Raw genomic sequence first — 19,193 nt, forward strand, 5'->3', positions numbered from 1 at the left:
ATTTGCTAGAATTGTTGTTGGTGGTTTTTTTGTTTGTTGTTGTTTTTGTGTGTGTGTGTGTTTCTAGTATTGCTTTTCTTTGTTATGAGCAAAATATAAAGCTTAATTTTACTGTCATATTTAATGACTAATAAATAGTGCACATGCGTTTGCAAGGTTTCACAGGTAATCATAATCTGGGTAAGGAATAGTTAGTAATCTCTCACAGTGTATGAAATGGGAGAAGGTTCCTATGTGGTCTGTTGATGGCTTTTGTTGTACAAGGAGAGAGGAAATAATACTCAGTTATCACAGCACAATATTCATATGATGAGTTACAATTATCCCAAGAAAGCTGAGACAGTCACGAAATCTTTTCTTTCTGGAAGGACTGCTAAGAATCAGTTGTAGTGACCTGCCTAACTTGCAAGAATAAGCTGAGCTAAATGCAAGTCCATTGTATAAAGATTATGATGGTATCAGATCACCCAGCTTCTTCCTCCATAGGGCATTGGTATTTTAATGTTGTGGCCTTCATGTAATAAACTGACATCAAACCTGAAATTACATTTTTAAGCTTTAATATTAGAGTGTGAAAATATGTCTTAGCAAAAAGGAAAAAGAAAAAGAATACTATAACAGTTCTTTCCTCAAGGAAAAAAAAATAAATAAAGGAGAGACCATGGAAGACAGCCCAATGCTCCAACGGTTCAATAGTAGCAAGAGGAGTATGTTTTGAAAAGGAACAGAGAGGTAGGGATGAGCATGCTTTTATAGAGAGTATTTTGAGTGAAGCAGCAAAAGCTTCTCAGCTTTCTGAGGGCATTTCTCTGGAAGGACAAAGTGCTTGGTGTGTTCCATGTTAGTTGTCTTTAATTGTTTTCTTCTTGTTGTTAGATGATCATGACTATCCTATATCTCTGATATGATTGTATATTTAGTGTACCACTGTTATTAAAATATTCTGTTGCCTCCTAAGTGTCGGTTAGTACCTCATTTTCCATTACTCTTAAGTGTTCATTTTCACTACCTAATCACCGGCATTAAGAGGAAGAGCTGGGAAAGAGGACCCTCTTCTAAGCTTCAGCTCTATTACACATTAGAAAGTATGCTATTTGATGCTACAGTAGCAAAGAGATACTACTTACGAGAGAGTAAAAGAGCAAGGAAATCTGGGTGAAAGTGATCAATCAGTAAAAGATCAGAGCTCACTTTTTCTGGAAAAAGAAGGGAATGCAGCAAAATGACTGAGAAGATGAGGCTGTTTCAAACCCTTTCAAGGAAGTGGTAGATAAAGTCTCTTGGCCAGAAAATCTAAAGAACCTAGGAAGTGAGGAAAGCTGTTTCTGGAATAGTTTGTATTGGAAAAAGATAATACATAAAAAAATGACAGTCTACCCAAAGCAGAGGAAAAATAGGACATACTATTTTTGTAGGACTAGTGAAGTACTGTCTAACAATTTAAGAAATCAAAAACCACAAAAATATGAAAACAGAAGAGAGAATTACTGTAAGTGTAAGTTACAGTGTAAGACAATCACAGGAAACCAGGAATAAATTCAGAAACAAGATGCAAAACTAACTGCAACAAGCAAGGTATGAGAAATGAAACAGCAAAAGGGTATAAAAATACATTAGATGAAAGACAAAAATAAAGAAATTCAGTGATCCTGTTCGTGAATGATTAGGACAAAGCAGAAGTAATTTGTGTTTTATCCAAGCAATGGATGACAACTTGAGTGCTGTTTTTAATAGGGGTGTTGCACTGGAAGATGACCACAGATAGAGACAGACCAAAGAACAAGAACAGAAGGTTTAAAAATATAATCTGTGAGGAAGCTGAAGGCACCGGTTTGTTTGGTTTTGCTCCCCCCCCCCCAAAAAAAAAAGTCAATAGGACTGTGATGAGCAGTTATTTTTTGAGCTCAATGGGGAAAATAAATCCACTGAATTAGTGGCAAAAGCATTTAATGGGGAAACTGTCAAAATATACAGGAAGCAGTGACGCAGTGTAGCTATCAAAATTTTAGGATTTCCTTCATTAGAGTTGCTTTCTTTCAATGTATTTGATTGCCATGGCCAAGGGAAATGGACAAGATGCTCTCCTTAGGTCTCTTCCTCCCCTGTCTATCTTGGACTTATAAACAAATAATGTTCATAAACCTACAGTGAATGTTGTGAGGGCTGTGTTCTGCCATTTCTCTTCATCCTGAAATGCTAGACTGAACCTTGTCTAGATTGGCAAAGCACCTACACAGCTGAAATACAGGTTGCATAAGAACCAACCTGGAGAGGATCACATTTTCAGTAGTATCGTCTTCTGGCTGAGCAAGAAGTACCATATAAACATATTTTCCTTTGGCACTTCTGCTTCTTAATCAGTCAGAGTTCTGACTTGAAGGAGTGCATAAAATCATGAAGTTGATACACTATTCATATATTTTCATCCTACAGACCAATTTATCTTTTTATATATATTTATTGTGCTTTCCAGGTAGGTTGGAAGCAGCATTTTTCTTTCTTGTAGTCTGTTGGTTCTTGTTTGATCATTCCTTAAAGAAGAAGTTTGCTCCACATCATAGGGTAGTACATGCTAGATAATTGTATCTTTGAACTGGATTTCTAACACATGAGAGTCTTTCCACTGGATTTGCAACAGCTGACATAATATTCCTGCTGAGAACATTTCACTAGTATTATCATAGATACTTTTGAATGACCTTAGGTAAATTTTACAGGATGTTCCTCTATTCTACAAGACCCTTACACAGTCCACCTTGAGGATATGTTACTGCACATCAGTCACAGGAAATGCCATTATAGGAATATAATACAGGGTATAAAAAGCCCAGAATCTGTAGATCTAAGGCCTTTTACATTATGTTAACTGCACCTCTTCATTACTAAAAGCCTGAATTAATGGGGGGGACGGATGAAATCATCAGTTATTTCTGGAACAGTGTGACCCATCTCTGTCTTAATCTGCATGGAGTTTAGTAAACAGCATAAAAAAAGCTACTGACCCAGTTGAATAATAACATGGTGATTCATAAACATCCTCTTTTGTCAAACTTTTCACTGTCTGAGACAAACATATGCTTGATTTTGTACTCAGTCCTTCAGGAATTAATTATTCTTTTACTGGTACATTACCAACTAACTCAGAAGTCTAAACACAGTTAGATGTCAGAGGAAAGTATTGTTTTTTATATATTTGTCAAGAGTATCTTAAAGCCTAATAAGAATGCAAAGAAATGTACGACAAAATAAGAATAAAATGTATCAGAAGAAACGATTCTAGGGGACTAAAGAAGGAATAACTATATGAGTAGTTTCCCTTCTATCAGGTTTATGTTACATTATCTGTGAAAACTGTGCATAGATCCATACTATTGTTCCTTTTTTATGACTGGGAAGAGGCACAAAAAGACTGTGGATTTGCCCATAGTAGGGGAAAGGGGATCCCTCTCTTGGGGAGATCCTTTGTTAGTATAAAGTTAATTTAGATGGACCTCCTTCAAAGTCCTATAGGTGAAGAGAGACTGGTAGGTAGTGTAGGAAAAGTCACCTCAACTCAGAATAACTCTTCATGTTTCTGGATTCGCAGAAGAGAAAAGCTTGTGCTCGTAGTATTTAAACACACAAATGTACACAAAACCCTCTCTAGGCTGCAGTGATTAACACAATGTTAATCCTTCCCTCAACTTTTAGTTTGTTTGTTTGTTTTAATTTTAAACCCTTTCATAGCAATGTAAAAAAAAAAAAAAAAAAAAAAAAAAAAAAAAAAGTCAGATTATGAAAACTGGGTAATTCTGACTTCTTTTTATTGAAGACTGAAGTCTCACAACTCCCTATCACCACGACCCACATACAAATAGGTATAAAAGTAACACTGCAAGATCATTCCAAAGTCAAAAGATAGATCCATTCAGTTCTATTGCATGTATCTGTCTGAGTCAGTCCCAGCTGACTCACTTGTATGATGACTGTGCCAGAATGTTCACAGCTTTATATAGCAATGCCTAAAAACATCTCCAAAAGTCATTGCACATAAGAGATATGAGGTTACTCCCAGGCAGCTGCACTACAAAGTCCAAGAGTTTGTTTAACAGTCAGGGTGTCCAGATAGTGAATGAATACACGCATTCATTTAAAAAAAAATAAATAAATAAAATCTCTGCTCTATTATAATTATCTTTTATTTTATTGTTTTGGGCTCTGGGGTAAAAGAAAGATTTCTTAGAAGAGATACAGAGATACAGATACTAAATTTAGAAGACTTTACAATGGATTAAGGAAAGATTTGAAGGTATGATCATTTTGATAAACTATTATAAATTCAAAGTATGAATATTTCCACTTAATAGCATGCATTTCAACAATCTTAGCTAGAAAATTACCTTCTTTTTGTTCCATTTTTGGAATTTACATAAGAAAAAAAAAATAAAGAGCAATCTGATTATGGGTAGTTAAAATGCAGGAATTATTTGGGCAATACTTCTATTTCTCAGTTTGGTTCATATCAAAAGAATGTTAAGCATTACCAGTTTTTTGCTTGTAACTTCATTTTTCTTTTGTGTCATCTGATTAAGGTCACTTGGTTCTTTGAGGTACTGACAGAGAGAGAAACAACAAAGTCAGGAAAATATTCAGAATATGTGAGGGACAAGGGAAACAAGGATAGAGTTATAACAAGTACAGTTGCTTATACTAGCATTCAGCTCTGCTAATAAAACAATTGTTGTCTAATGTTAAAAGCAGTATTGTATGACAGCATGCTAAAAGCTAGTTGTTTTATATACTACTTATAGCTGTAGCAGTAGCATAAAAATTAATTTTGTCTGTTTTCACTCAAACCAGATAAGAAAAGTACAACTTTCCAGTTTTTTATTTCTTCCTTCTCATCTTCCCTTCTCTTATAATAATCTTTTACTAACTTATGCAACTTCTAGACTTCCCAATAGACCAAAAAAAAAAAAAAAAAAAAAAAAAAAGAGAGATTCAAAGCAGGACTATACAAAGCAAGAGTTTTTCCCCATCAGACTTTCAAATAAGCCTTTAGTTCCCCTCTTGCAAGAACTGTTACCTCTTGATCTTATAATGACTTCATTAAATACTTTTATTTTTTATTTTGCTCATTGCCCAGCCGTTTAGAAGGGATGCTAGTAAAGCATGGTAAACCCAAGTTAGACCATGATGAAAGTCCAAATCTGTTTTACAGGCCTCTCTACCTAAGTTCAAAACTTTCGGAGCTTTCTCTGGTCAGAACTAATATCTGTTACCCAGAAAAAACATCAAGCTACAGGTGATCAGTAGCTGGGAAACCTTCCCAAATAAGCATCTCCTACCAGATGACAGAGTGATCAGGAACAGAAAGTGCTCTTTCATTCCTTTCCACTATTATGAGCAAAGTAGAGGAGACTAGGGACAGAAATGGTACCCAATCTCCTGAGGTTCACTACTAGCCGACAGGTGCAGATGGGAGATGCAGGAATATAACACTGTCTGCATCCTTTTCATTGCTTTTCATTGGCAGGCATTTGCCTACTTGGAAAAATCCTATGCTTCCATGCAACAGGGATGACAAACCCTGGAGAACCCCAAAGCAGGTATCTAATGTACCCAGAGAGCAAGAGGACAAAATTTGAGAGAAGTTGGTTTTGGATTATGGTTGTTTCACACTTGACGGTTAGCTGAACTCAATCACATTGCTCTTTCACTCCTCAAGAGAACAGAGGGAGAAAATATGATGAAAAAAGGCTCACAGGTTGAGATATGGACAGGGAGATCCTTCACCAATTACTGTCATGGGCAAAGCAGACTCAGCATAGGGAGATTAAGGTAATTTATTGCCTATTGCTAGTAGCAGACTAGAGCAGTGAGAAAACAAAAGCAAACTAAAAACACCTTCCTCCCCATCTACACTCTTCTACCTCTTCTCCCAAAGAGGCACAGGGGAACAAAGAATGAGGGTTGGGATCAGTTGATGACAGTCCATCGCTGCTGCTCCTTTGTGGTCGCTCCCTGCCCCTGCTCCATGTGGGGTTCCTCCCATGGGATGCCGTCCTTCCCAAACTGATCATATATGGGCTTTCCACAGGCATCAGCTCTTCAAGAGCTGCTCCAATATGGGTCCATCCTTCAGGAACATACTCCTCCAACATGGGTCCCATACAGGCAGCAGGTCCCACCAGATCACCTGCTCTCATGTGGGCTCCTTTCTATGGGCCTAGAGTCTGCTCTACTGGGTGCTCTTCCACAGGCTGCAGCATGGAGATCTGCTCCATGTGGGACCCATGGGCTGCAGGGGGACAGCCTGCTCCTCCAGGGGCCTCTGCACAGGCCACAGGGGAACTGCTGCTGCATGCCTGGAGCACCTCCTGCCCTCCTGCTGCACTCACCTTGGAGGCTGCAGGGCTGATTCTTTCACATTTCTCCATTTTCTCTCCCAGTTGCTGTCATGCAGATTTATTTTTTTTTCCCCTTCCTTAACTCTGCTCCCCCAGAGACCCAACCAGAGTCACTCCCAGACAGCTCTGGCCAGCGGCAGGTCCCTTTTGGAGCTGGCTGGATCTGGCTGTGATCTGACATGGGGCAGCTGCTGAGCTCTGCTCACAGAGGCTACCTCTGCTGCCAAAACCTTGGCACGTAAACCCAATACAAGGATTGAACAGTTGAACATATTATATCAAAATATGCCTTTTGTAGTGAGATTCAAGCCTGATGTTTATGGAAATATAAAGAAATTAGAACCAAAAGGGAAAAAAAAAAAATGATTAGATAGTCCTGTGCTCCTCTCTTCTGTGGTACTTGATGGGTACAAAAGAACTGTCCTATATGATGGGAAGTACAAGATACTTTTACCCAGCATGAGCTAAGAAGGTGAATTCTTGCAAGTTGTCTGTTTCTTCATAGATCCCCAAACGTTTCTCCCAACTCCTTCAGTATACGTAGCTCACTTGGTTTCACTTGCTGTTTAAGTTGTGTGATTCTTACTAGTTTCTAGAGTTTCTGGAACAAGAAAAAAGAAATAGATTAAAATAGGTACAAGAAAAATAGCTCTATAATGTTGATGCTTAAGTCTGTTCTGCCAGCTTTTTACCAAGAAAATCATCTGTCATGTACCTGTGCAGTTGTCACGTGCGTCTGTGCCTTCTCTGTGTCCTCGTGAATTGAACAGGACTTGCAATTTTTAAAGTTTCTAAAGTATATTTTCAACAGGCTAGTAGTCCACAGTGCCAATTTTAGGGGACACAGATTGATTGTTCCCTTGCCTAAACAACATTTAATTAGTGTTTCATCCTGCTAGCCAAACCTAGTGTTACAATTAATACTGTGAATTCTCAAGGCTCACAAAATTAGGATTGACAAAGGCGATTGTAACACCTGTTCTAACTCAAAGTACTCTTTGTTTTTTAGGTTTGATAGATATGCAGCCAGTAAAAGCCTTTTTCTAATACCATAAAAGTGGCTTTTAAGAATGTTAGTGCAGTCGATCGTGTACACAGATTTGATATATAAAATAAAATGAAAATCAGGAATCCTCAGGTGTTCCTGTTACACTTTAGCTTCATGGTACAAGGTATCTATCTCCCCGTACCAACCAAACATTAAAAATATATATATATATATATATATATATATATATATATTACTTTGCTGGTTAGATTCTTATAGATTTCTAAGTATATCCACTGAGAATTAAAATCACGACAAAACAGTACATGCTCATATGTGTGGTGATTTTAGAACAAGCACGTTAGCTTCAAGCCAGTGGCTGTACAAAAATGACATGAAAATAATTTTTCTTTTTAGAAAAATGTTAAGAATTTTGGATATTGCATCCACAGAAGATATCTTATGGCTCACAGAAGACAGGACAATGGGATAGTGAGTAGCCTAGGTTTGTAGTTATGAAATGAAGGACCTTTTCATGCAGTATGAAACTAAATATGAACCTCCATTATCACTGCACACTAAAAAAATGGAAATATCCTGAAGTCTATATTATGAACAGACAAAAAAACAAAAACAAGTGTTTCTTTGTGGAGTTCCCTGTTCTCAAATAGTGTTAAAAGAGGCTTTACAGCTGTAATATCAACTGAAGAGTAATCTTGTGGTCAACAGGCACTGCACTAAAGCATTCTAGCCACAAATGAAAATTATGGCAACATGATCCACATCATACTAGTTACCTTGATTGCCATGAAATATATTTGTTCTCTTTTCTTTTTTTTTTTTCCATTTTTGTATCTTGCACAAGCTAAAGCAAAAATATCTGGAATTTAGAGAATTGTAGTTTTCTATGCTTAACAGTTATCATGATAAAAGATGAAGGTTATTGCCATGTTATTTGGTCATGTTATTCACGAAATGAGCCCGTTGCATTCCAGCACAAATAAAGATAGATTTCATACTGTTAATACTTTGCCACGTAAATGAACATTATGAACATGAAATGTGAATTACAAACAGTCACAGTGAAGACATGAGGGAAAGGAAATATCACAATATTCTATATTAACAACCTGCTCTTTGTGTCTGGAACAAATATTTTTAGTGCTAACAAATCCATCCAGCTGTCAGCTTGCTGTAATGAAGTATGCAACTTTAAAAGTACACAGCGATTTCCAGCCTTGATGGATTATCACTTAACCCAAAATGCAACAGTGTACAGATAAGTATCACAATTGGTTGATGGTCTGATAAAGATTCCATTATATAGCTGAGCTCCTAAGAGGCTTCAGCAATGCGACAGAAATTCAACCATTCCCAACCTGAGCTCTGATTGCGCTGTTTTTTTTTCCTACTCCAGATGAATTATGCAGTCTAACAGTCTCTATTGTAAGCTAACAGTGCTAGAGAATTTCCAAATTAAGAGTCTCTCGTGTTGGAAGCATGCTCGCTCTCTGTAAGGAGAATCCTTGGCTCAGAATTCATCCTGAGACTTCACCTCAGGTGCCACCAACAGCAGGGACTTGGCACTGCTTCTGCCCAACTTCCCTGTGCAGCAAGGAGGCACACACAAAACTACATGGAAAGGGCTGAAGGCATCAGTATCAGCATAAAACATAATGTTCAAGACCAAGTATACCAAAAACTGCAACTGTACTGACCATTTCTATCTGAGCTCTGAGAGCTGATCTCAGTTGCAACATTTCCTACGTTTATGAATATGTAGGCATTTTCAGTAGTCAGATGTAAAGGAGGCAAGAAACTTAAATTATTCATGGTAACTTCATACTGTAGCAGAGCTTGTGATTTCTCATACACCAGTGATCTTGTTGCTTCCAAAATAATTCAAATTTTTTAAAGATATTTTTACCTCATACCCACTGTTCTAAGAACCAGAATTCCATTGATTTCAAGTGACTTTTGGCATGAAATATTTACAGTTCTACAAGCAGTTTGACTTGCAAATTGGTTAAATGAGTTTATTTTGCTTAGCTGACAGGTAGTCTTGAGGTTTGGAGCAGATTTGTGAAGAATTTCTTCTACAGGAGAACAGACTATAGTATCCTTTCTTGTACGTAATACGCTACATATACAGGAACTCATTAATTTTCAGTGGGACTATGTGCACTTTCATGTGTTATTCATAGATCGGGATCTGTGATCTACTGAGTCCAGAGGAAGCCACTAGATCAGTCAACCTAAATTCTTCTATAGATTCACCTGAAATTTATAATGAGGACCAGAAACCTTTATTTTGTAAAACAATGTCCACCAGAACATTTCTAGACTTAGTTTAAGACCTAAAGAACTGGAGAATCCACAATTTCCCTTGGTGTTTTTCTTCAGCAGTCCGCTACCCTCATTGTTATAAAATTAAGATTTCTTTCTCTGACAAATTTTCCTGATGTTACCAGCCATACATTGGTTCTTGTTAAACTTTTATTCAATAAAATGTCTTCTCATTCCATACATTTTCTCCTCTCAGAATTGAATGTTTATTGTAGAAAAGACCCACAAATATGCTTCAAAATTTGTTTTTAAAAATTGTCTTTGTGGAGCTTATTAAAACTTCTATTTGATTTGGTTTGTTGTAAAGACATCTATGCTTTCAAGCATATCTTCAGTGATGAATTTTAAGAGAAGTATAGTACATTCCTTTTAACAGGGAGAAAGATTAGTCAAATAGCTTCTGTTGAATGTGTTTAATTGTTTCTCCATTAGAACTGTAGCAAAGCACATGGCTAACAGTTTTAGATGTACTTTTTTTTTTTCTTTTTTTTTTCTTTTTTTTTTTTTTTCTTTTTTTTTCTTATGGAGAGATTTACAGGGTACATAATGACAGTACCAGCAAAACATGAGGTCTGTTGTTCTGAAGTTACTGTGTAAGGAAAATTTGGTACAGTCTATGCTGTGAGAATACTAATGAAATGCTTAACTAATAAAAGCTAAAGTGTACAACTAGGCATCATTGCAGTTAACAGGAAGGGCAACTAAAGGAAATGTTTCAGTGTCATATACAATGTAAAAAAAAAAAAAAAAAAAGACTGAAACTGCAGACAAGGTCTAAAAATGAGGAAAGGGAGGAAAAACAGAGAAAAAATACTTCTAGTTTCAAATTTATTGCTAACACTTTTAATAACAAATGCACGTCGTTCTCACTAACCAGTGAACTAAAGTCATCAACTGTGCCTTTGAAGCTGAAAAGATTACTCTCTCTGCCCTTGCTTTCTCTGACACTCCACTTGAAACACAGTTAATAACTTCCAGTGTGAGCCTCACAAAATACAGAATTGATACTAATTATATTAAGTTTGTTGGATGAAAGATGACCTTGGTGAAACTGGAAGCTACAGCATTCCCCAGAACAATAAAATAAAGGTAAAATCTACACAGAATGACTTTGGAGATGATTCAATCTGACCTATTAATTTTCTTCCTATAAAATTATGTCAGACTGTGCACCTCAGTTGTTTTTTTTTGTTGTTGTTTTTTTTTTTTTTTTTTTTTTAATCTAAAATGGATTTATGAGTCCATAATAAATGTGATGTTTTACCTGATTTTTAAACCATCAGCATAAAAACCTGCACAAAGTGAAGTTATTCAAATAGTGAATACAAAAGAGGGTATTCTTGAAGGTAATATTTTAACAATATTTAGAACACCAAAATCAAATGTCTAACCATCCCTTTTTGTGGCATTAGTGATTTTAGTTGTCTGTTCTGTATTGCCTTTGGAGTCCACACCATAGGGAAAACTGAGCATGGTGGCAGCCAGTGAGGTTGGATTGTGTGTATGAGGTATACAAGTGTATACAGCACTGAAATGGCTGAGTTGCAGCACACCAAAGAAGTGTTCGCAGGACAGGATGCTAAAGATATGTGTTGCATGTCTCCAGGAGGCCACTGTGTGAAAACACTGAAGGGCAAGTCTTGCTGTAACACTGCTGGAGCTGGTAGTGGTTCATGTTTTTTAGCTGAACTGTGCTTCAGATAGTAGGGTTAAAATGTATTTCTTTGTTACAATTGAGAGAGAGAGATTAGAAATACATAGAGAATATTGCTATAGGTCTATTACTTTAAGACAAAAATCTTTGGAGGCTAGTGTGTTACTGCAGTGTGTCTGTCAGATCAGGTGCAAAAAAGCAGAGTCAATTAAGCTTAAATGAAAAAGGCAACAACAAAAAAAAATGACTATCAATGTTTTAAAAGACTAGATGAAAACACGTCCTATAGGAAAGAAGCAAAAAGGAAGTCTGGTTTGAAGGATACAGTATTGTAAATGGCTGCACCTAATCACAGCTCAGTTCATTTTTTATTTTTTTTTTTTCATTATAAAAATTGAGAGAGAGACAGAATTACAAACTCATCTACTCTGAGAAATACAGGGTGGAAAACCTTATTCAATAACACTTGACTCACTGTTTGGCAGAGTATAAAAGACTGAACGGGAAAGCACAAATGGAAGTGACTGAAAAAATGAAATTCAGAACCAACACAAGGAAGTACTTTTCACTCAAAGAGAAATACAATTTTTCAATAGCCTACTGAGCCAAGTTTGGAATTGGAGGCGCTGAGGTCATTAAAGAAGAAGGGAGATACTATTCTGGAGGAACTGTGTTAACCAAGATGACTTGCAAAGGGCTGAATGGCCTTTTCCTTTTCCCCAAATTTATGTTCTTTTTGAAAAACTTTGATTACAAGTCATCCTGCTGTGATTTAGATAGTATGAATTTGAAAAGAATGTATCAAATCCTTTCAATCAAGATGCTTGGGTTTCTTTCCAGCCTGAATTCTTGTAAGCCTATAATAGAAAACCATCAGTCAAGGGAAAAAAGTATCAGGAGTAGCAATTTACGTTAATGTACAATTTCCTTTTCCAGCATAAAGGGTAAGAGACAAGGATCCAGGGCAACAAAGGCCAGAATATAAATCTTTATGCGAATATGTTATGTTAAAAAAAAAAAATAAATCCCAAAGACTGAGAATTTAAGGAAGCCATTTTATTTATTTTATATACGTCTTTTCTCATGGTTAACAAGTTTCTAAAATATACACATCAGGTCATGAACTGCATTCAGCACCCTTCAGAGAAGAGACAACTTTGATTTTAATGAATTCAAAGTGCCCTATCAGTCTTTAGCATTGACTTTGGGATATGTCCCTGGACATACTTGATAGTAGCCAGCTTTTATGACTATTTTAATTTGTTAAAGAAAGTGATCAGATAGGGTTAATATATAATGCCTTTCCACTTTTTTTTTTTTTTTTTTCTTTCCCCTGGGTGTAGTTTTAAGTAGAGACCAAAGAGAAACCTGTCTAATTAGGCTTGAATTTTCCTCAGTTATTGTCTCCACTGTCCCTGGTCTGGATTGCATTCTTGAGCACATTTTTAGACTCTTTCACACAATTCCTGCTACCAATACTGTTCATGTTTACCCACCACAGTGCAATTTTGGTAGTCTGTGCTGGTGTGCTATTGTATTGTGTCAGATTATCTTCTGTATCTTTTTTTTTTTTTTTTTTAGATCAGCTACACCTTTTACAAAACAATAGGGGCCCTGGGTTATTTGAGCTTCTAAGGGTTGCTTAATTCTGGAGTCCTATTCTTCCAGTTCATCTCTGAGGCATCAGTTTCTAGTATTTCCAGACTTAGTAATGTTAAGAGGAAATTCGTCTTTTATTTCAGTCAGGTTGGCTCTCCTCTGCTGCGTGACCTTGTGCCAAGTAATTTGTGAGTGGATTGCCAGTCCCAAATTACTGTCAATTTTGGGACTTTTTTTTGTTGTTATTTTAAGTCCTTGTATTATAGTATGACTATGGGAAAGTGTACTAATTGCTTTTGTGTGATCAAAACGTACACTCTTTTGCTTCCTGGTGCATTTGAGTGGTGTCCACTAATTCTTACCAAGTCATTTCTGCATTGGCTGCAAATTGCTGCTATGGCTCTCAGAGATTTTAGTTTGGATTTTCCATGCAGAATTTGCTTCTCTATGTTTATTATGGAATGTGAGTGAACTGTAGGGTTTTTACATAATTCTAAATCCTTCTCAGTCAAATAGACAGTCAGGGAAACAACTCATACACAAAGGAAATTCATAGCAGGGTGTGGTTACTTTCAGCACTATAGTAAAATTGGTTAGTTCTATGCTGTGTAAAGCATCTTGCTCTTGGTATAATTTGTAGTGTTACAGAGAAATTAAGAACATCATGAAAGTTCAAGGGCAGGAAAGTTTTTCTTCCTTTTTTTATAGAAAATGCTCAGCACTTGTGTATACTAACAGAATAAATGATGTTCATAATATGGACAACACATGGGTCAGAGTAAAAGGCATTTTATCATTTGTCTTGTGTAAAAAAAAAAAAAAAGCTGAACTGTTAAGCCATCTGTTCTAAAGAATGAGAACATGATGAGCAGACTAAAGCTTTGGATGTTAATGCTGCTCAAATACTTTCAGGATTATTTATTTATTTATTTTTACTGTTGAAAATGTGTCTGAGTTGTTGTATGTTATAGTCTACTAAACCTGTTTATTTCTGTGTCCCAGTTTCTAGTCTGTCTGAAAATCTTTCAAAATACTAGCATAGTAAACCATTTTGTGAAGAATTCTCTGAATTTATGGTGGATATACGACAGCATTTGAACATAGTACAAGCACATAACATTTGAACATATTCAAGCACAAACCTAAATCATTTTTTCGTCTGAATGTAGAAGACAAAGAAACATATATTAAAGAGCTAGCATGTGCTTTAAATAGACACCGTATAAAATACTGCATTAGTTCCCTTTGGGTTCATATGATTGGGGTTTTGTAGCATTACACATATTTTAAACCATTCTCTCTCTTTTGATTTGATGGCTGCAGAATGGTGCTGCTAATCCTTCATGCTTTTACAGACTTCACTGGAGAACCCAGACTAAATTTTTGATGAGTGTTTAAAATCACTGGTGTCTAAAACTGAACGTGTCTGTCTGTGTCCAAACAGGTGGTTGAGGAAGGCAATAGGACAAACAAAGCTAGAGAATTGAAAGGAAATGTATGTCTTCATATTTGTGAAAATCATGTGCATAATAACCTTTCCAAGTTCCACATTGATTATTTGCAGGTGTCCAGTTCAGCCATATATTCCTTTATCACATTTTCTGTTTATATCACACATTCCTTATTAATGTTGATTTTATTATTGATTACCCAATTAAAAAAGGATGTAATTTACTTGGGGAAGTATTTTAGATATTCCTGTATTTAAGTTGCTCTATTTGTTCAGAGTGTTAGAATTAGCATTAACTCGTCCTTAAGATTTATATCCTAGTGGCCACAGTAGATTGTTGTCAATATTTAAATAGCTGCTGTTCAACTATAACTCCCAAACTTCCAGTTGAAATAGATTCCTGGAAAGATTGACATTTTACATTTAATATCACATGTGAAAATCTAGGTCATTTTTAGCTCCAAATAAGGTATAATAAAAAGATTCAAGTGAGTAAAGAATATAGTATTAAAAAACAACAACCCACAAACATTTAGAAGTGTTACCATCATAGGTTTCGTCATCTGTTGCTGGATTTTTTAAATATATGGCTATTTAATGCTTCCAAACAAGTTGTTATAATTCTCTTTGTAAGGGTTGGAAGGTGATCATTTATACTGTGTTCAAAAGACTAATGTTGAAAAAGTGCAGTTATTTTAGTCAAATTTGCAGTATTAACGGTATGCTAACTGGAATTCTGCTAGAAAAGGGAAGAATGAGAATGCAGTCAAATGTTCTCAGAGTTAATCTCACTCAGTTCCAAGAGTTGCAAAAATCATCCTTATCAATCCTGAAGTTGAACCAAAACCTAACTTCTAACTTCAGATCCTGGTCAGAAATCAGAGTAGGTGATTTATTTTCTTAGTGACTCTACTATATCTCGGAATTTTCAGAGATGATTACCATGAGAATGAATGTTTTCCCTTGTCTGCCATAAGCCCCAGTTCTTTATTTATTTTTTAATTAATTTTCCATTGCCAATAAAATGATTCTTTCATCACTATCTTATTTTTCAAGATTCATTTTTTTTCTCAGTTTTATCCTCTGATATTTCATCAGCATGAACTACTGCCTTTGCATTGCCTGTATCTTGCTGAAAGGTGTGTGTTTAGCTTTGAATGTGTATAAAATACAGCTAAAATATAAAAATAAATGTACATAGCACTGGAAAAGGTCTTTTCTTGAATTGTGTCAGTAAGTGCCCTAAAGTACATGCTGTCCCACTAGCATTTTAGGAATGTGAGCTAATCCTGTCTGTATTCCACAGCTAGTTGTTCAGCAATCAGAAACAAAAGGCTATATCAGCAGCAGAGCTGTGCTGCATTGGAAGCATTTATTACATACTTAGTAGGGCAAAAGCATTGGGAAGAACGGGGCCCACAGAAGTAGCAGTGTGTTAATCAGTCTAAACTTTATTGATGGTACCTTTTTTTCAGGCTGAAATCTTAAGTTTTCATCAGTTTTACGTAGCATTAAACATACATGTATGTTGCAATTTCATGTTAATGGAATTAGCTTGTGACTACATCATTGCAGAGTGTGTTATTAGCATAAGTGTCTTCCTGTGGTCTGCCATTTGTGTCTTCTGGACACACTTCTTATCCAGGCTGTAGGTGCCATCCCAATCTTGCTTGCACACACGCTGGGTGAATGTTATGAGCAATCCCACAGAAATTAGTGAAGCTACCCTGTATTTGAAGTCTTTGGGAGATCAGGACCATGTTTAACATTAGGGGTAGATTCCTTTCTTTCAGCTTCATTTAAGAAAGTTTATTTGGACCATTGCAGAGCAGGCGCTGCAACATAATCATGCCCAGATATTCGATTCACTTGATTTTATTTTTTACTTATTCTTTGCATACTGAGACAAAGGGAATATAAATTAGATTTTTGGTTTGTTTGTTTGTTTTTCTTGGCACTCAGTCTGTGTTATTGTAGATAAATATTTCTCATGATAAGTTTACAGCGTTTATATTGTTATGCACTTATCAAGCATTTACTCTATTTGCTTGTTATGTAACACTTCATAACTTTGATAACACGCGAATTTTAAGATAAGACCCGATTTCTGTCTGAAGTGTCCGCAAAACCCACTTGAAAATAAGAAAAAGTAATGGGACTTCAAATTTGTGTTTGTTTTCAGAATGCATATCTGAACATCTGCAGCACCATAGTAGATAACGCTAAATATTACTGCCACGAGGCAGCAGTAGTATAGCTCCATTTTTATGTCAGAAATTTAAAATAAATTAAAAACATGTACTCATACATGCTGAACACTCCCCATTCCCGTTTCACAAATCATTTATGTAGCAAAAGTACATGAAAAAAAAATACACAATTACCTTGTCAATTCACATAGCCTTTGAAATCACTACTACAAACCAAAAGTTTCATCATTTTCATTGCAGGAGTATTTATAGGCATCTATCAGACATTATCCATATTTTCCTTTCACATACAGAAGGGATAATCCCCCCTACCCCTCCTACCTAGTACCCAGTATTTGCAGGCCACTTGCAAAACACCTTGAGAAATTTTACAAGTGTGAATAACACAAAAGACGCACATTTGTTTTCTGAAGTCCTAATCATTTCAGTACCAAAACACAAGTCATGAGCCATCCTGTGCCATGGATGTAAGTAGGGTGGGTTTCATCGTGTTGAATGCTTTCCTGCACTTTACCTGGGAAAGAAAAGATGTGGAGTGCTAAGCAGAGAGAGGAGGAGGAAGAAAGAGCTGGGTGGGATTGTGCAGGGGAGGTGCAATACTCCATAAGGAGATATGGGAAGCATTGTAGCCAGTTCTTTGAAAACACATCAGGATTCAGTGACCAGACAGTGAGGCAAGTAGAATGGGGACACAGGAGGAGAGGAGGAGAAAGATAAACAGCAATCATTACCACATTGTTGCATCAATCTGTGGTGTACCTTATGTAGCATGCCTTACAGTGTGCCTTACATGCTTAATGCTGCACTTCTGCATTTGAAATACTGCATGAAGTTCTGGTTATCCAGCATCAAAAAGATCTGATAGGAATGAGAAAGAGACAGTGAGAAGGATGACTAGTGTTTTACAATGGTCTCTGTGTTAAGAGAGATTAAAGAGACCAGTGGTCTCCAGCTTGGAAATGAGATAGCAGGAAGATGAGATGATAGAGGTTCATAAATGAGAAAGGACGTGAAAAAAGTGAATGATGTGAATAATCACCAATGCAAAAAATTTCTAGACCGTGGAGTCAGAAAATTGGTGGGTGAACAAGTGGAACTTTATGTATTGTATGTTTCATTTGGATATGAAGGAAATTGGAATAGATGGCGTTGCCTTCTGATCTACTACAGCCTATGTTCCTATGTTCTAAGATTTTTCTGCACAGGGAGATAATTGCAAACCTCATATTGATCATCATTTGAATGAACAAAAGTATGCTGATCACAAATCATAGCTTTAGTTATTTGTTAAAATATCTGTTAAATCAAACTAGTTCTATATAACTATTAGGCTATTCACTAAGATATCCTTTGACTACAAGGCTATTTTTTGTTGGAGAGTGAAGAAAAGTAAATTGGAATATATTCATGTTAAAACCGCAGATAAAAATATTAAAATTTGCAAAATGACTAAATCACAACTGTAATATCTCTCTACCTTACTCCAGTTTATTTAAGACAAATCTTTTACCAGTACATTTTGCTAGTAAAACCTTAGTGATTTAAAAAAACAAGTGAATATATTACTATCCACACCAGAGTTTATTTATGACAGCAAACATAGGAAAAATCATTTGATACAATTCTTATGAAATCAGAGTAAGCCAGTGATAAATACACAAGTGATCAAAACTTTCAAGAACAACGTTATCCCTTTTTCTCATAAACTGACCATTCAGAAATTTTATTGATTTGTGGTAGCCTTAGAAGAGGCTTTTTTTTTTTTTCTTTTTTTTTTTTTTTTTTTCTAAATGAGGTTTAGCAAGGAGTAGCAAAGTCTGCTGGATAAACTCTTGAAGCAACACAAGAACATTTTTTGTTTTCCTGCCCTATGTGGATCTGGTTGTACCTGGAAAATGTGTCTGTGATTTCAGCACATTTTTTGTGGGGAATTCCAAACCAAAAAAAAATCATTGCTCTCACAGTCTGAGAAAAGGAAAAGCATTTATAGTTTCAACAGAAGTCTGTTTGGCTATAAATTAATAAAGCCAGATTAATTAAGTAGACTATAATGTTAGGATTACTGTTACATAGCTACATTTATCTACCTGTGTAGAATTTAAAGACTAGGACAGGGTTGACTCTGAAGCCTTTTGAAAAACAGCAAATACTGGAACTCTTTGCCACTGAAAATGATTTTTAAAGATGTCATAGTGTGTTTTAATTAGGCCTCAACCCTGAAAACATAAAACCAAATTGGCAACTTATTATGCATGTACTCATATAACATTAAAGTATTGCATGCTTCCCTGAAAGATGTCTTTGAATAAAGTGTTTTACTGTTACAGAAGTTGCATGTTTTTTCCCTCAAATCTAAGATTTTATTTGTAAGTAAGCCCATTAAAAGTCTAATCATGATGGAGACAGAGATGCTTAAGAGTGCAACTCAATTCCATCATTATTGCCGTAAATGATAGTGATGTAACACATCTTAACAAAATGAATTACAAATTCAGACTCTTTACTGTCAAGTCCTATAGTTTCAATGGAATTATAAAATAATAAAAAACAAGTTAAG

General features: G+C 35.9%; 1 protein-coding gene across 4 annotated transcripts in view; it reads left to right on the plus strand.

Annotated features, from left to right (window-relative positions):
* Nucleotides 1-19,193, plus strand: part of CADM2 (cell adhesion molecule 2) — a 679,737-nt gene that overhangs the window by 623,041 nt on the left and 37,503 nt on the right. The gene's annotated exons all lie outside the window — the stretch shown is intronic.

This window comes from Aythya ferina (genome assembly GCF_964211825.1).
Source record: "Aythya ferina genome assembly, chromosome: 1".
NCBI lineage: Eukaryota > Metazoa > Chordata > Aves > Anseriformes > Anatidae > Aythya > Aythya ferina.